The sequence below is a fragment of the Onychomys torridus genome, chromosome 10 (genome assembly GCF_903995425.1).
Source record: "Onychomys torridus chromosome 10, mOncTor1.1, whole genome shotgun sequence".
Classification (NCBI taxonomy): Eukaryota; Metazoa; Chordata; class Mammalia; order Rodentia; family Cricetidae; genus Onychomys; species Onychomys torridus.
In genome coordinates this window covers 53,343,323-53,345,471 of record NC_050452.1, presented here as the reverse complement: position 1 = coordinate 53,345,471, position 2,149 = coordinate 53,343,323, and the positions used below count along the sequence as shown (strand labels likewise).

General features: G+C 35.9%; 1 non-coding gene across 1 annotated transcript; it reads right to left on the bottom strand.

Annotated features, from left to right (window-relative positions):
* Positions 1-1,452: 1,452 nt before the first annotated feature.
* On the bottom strand, positions 1,453-1,608 carry LOC118592671. Its single transcript, XR_004946130.1, has one exon. It is a non-coding gene; the product is annotated as a U1 spliceosomal RNA (small nuclear RNA).
* Positions 1,609-2,149: the final 541 nt, after the last annotated feature.

Sequence of the window (2,149 nt, the reverse complement as noted above, 5' to 3'; positions counted from 1 at the left end):
GAACATTTCCCATTCTGTAGGCAGAAGTTTTGTCTTATTTATCATGTTCTTTGACTTACAGAACATTCTCAGTTTCAGGAGGTCCCATTTATTAATTGTTGCTCTCAGTGTCTGTGTTACTGGTGTTATATATAGGAAGTGGTCTCCTGTTCCAATGCATTCAAGATGACTTCCTATTTTCTCTTCTATCAGGTTCAGCATACCTGGATTTATGTTGTCTTGGATCTACTTGGGCTTGAGTTTCGTGCATGGAGATAGAGATGTATTTATTTGAAATTTACATGTTGACATCCAGTTATGCTAGCACAATTTGTTGAAGATGCTTTCTTTTTCCCATTGTATAGTTTTGGTTTCTTTGTCAAAAATCAGTTGTTTATAGGTGTATGGATTAATGTCAATGTCTTCAATAAGATTACATTGGTCTGTATGTCAGTTTTTATGCCAGTATCAAGCTGTTTTCATTACTATAGCTGTATAGTAGAGCTTGAAGTCAGGGATGTTGATGCTTCCAGAAGTTGCTATATTGTAGAAGACTGTTTTAACTACCTGGGCTTTTTGTTTTCTCTATATAGTTGAGTATTGTTCTTCCCAGGTCTGTGAAGAATTGTGTTGGTATTTTTATAGTGATAGCATTGTATCTGTAGATTAATTTTGGTGAGATTGCCATTTTTACTATGTTAATCCTACCTATCCATGAACATGGGAAATCTTTCCATTTTCTGATATCTCCCTCAATTTTTTTCTTCAGAGACTTAAAATTTTTGTCATATAGGTCTTTCTCTTCTCTCTCTTTCTCACTTGCTCTCTCACCTATCAATCAATCTATCATATCTATATAATTATATATCTATATCTATCTATATCTATCTATATCTATCTATCTATCTATCTATCTATCTATCTATCTATCTATCTATCTATGTAAAACTTTCTTTCTTCTCTCCATCCTCCCTCCCTCTCTCTCTTCCTCCTCTTTCTTTGTTTTTCTTCCTGTCTATCTGATCCCCCCTCTCTTTTTTTTTCTCTCTCTGTGTCTGTTTGTGTGTTTATTACTCTTTTATGTGCATGAGTGTTTGCATCATTTATATGCACCATGTATGTGTAGTGTCTTTGGAGGCCAGAAGAAGACACTAGACCCTCTAGAGCTAAAGTTATAAGCCATTGTAAGCTGCCCAACATAGGTGTTGGGAACTGAATCCAGGTCCTCTTTAAGAACAAGTGTTCTCAATTTCTGAGCCACCTCTCTAGAACCCTGGAATACATTTTTGATGTAAATAATACATGAATTTTATTTTGTTCCCTGTTGATTTTTTAAGATTTAGAATAAAATTTTATATATTATTGGAGTCCAACAGTACTTAATTCATGTTCTAATGACCATAAAGCTTTTATGCTAACACTGTCTTCAAAATATCTGTGTTTTTTTGTCTTTTGTTCCTTCTCCTTTCTTTTCAGAGAAGAGTGCAAATGAGGTCCCCACTACAATAAATTATGCAATAAATTTCCCAGCATTTGGAGAAATTACAAGGGTCAATGCAATTTGAGTTCATGGATAAACCTTGCACTAGGAAAACCATTTTCATTGTCATGGTATCTCCAGGTAAGGGTTGTTGGTTGTTTTTACTCTTTTGGGGGGCCTGTCACCCAGCTCCTAAGTAAATGCACACAGAGGCTTATTAATACTTATGAATGCTTGTCTGGCCTTAACTTGGCTTATTTTTTGCCAGCTTTTATTTACTTAAATTATCCTATTTACCTTTTGTCTCTTGACTTTTCCCACTCTCTTACTTCTGTAAATCTGACTCTTACTCTGTGGCTTGCTGTGTATCTGGGTGGCTGGCCCCTGATGTCCTTCTTCTTCCCTGGATCCTTGATCTCTTCTGCCAGATTTCTCCTTCTATATATTCTCTCTGCCTGCCAGCCCTGCCTATCCTTTCTTCTGCCTTGCTACTGGCTAGTTCTTTATTAGACCTTCAGGTGTTTTACACAGGCACAGTATCACAGCTTTACAGAGTTAAACAAATGCAACATAAACAAAAGTAACACACCTTAAAAAAATATTCCGTGACAGGTAAGTATGTCATTTTTTCCCCTTTTACCATCAAGAGCAGTTTATAATTGTCCCAAGGTAGCTCTTTATTCAGGTGTT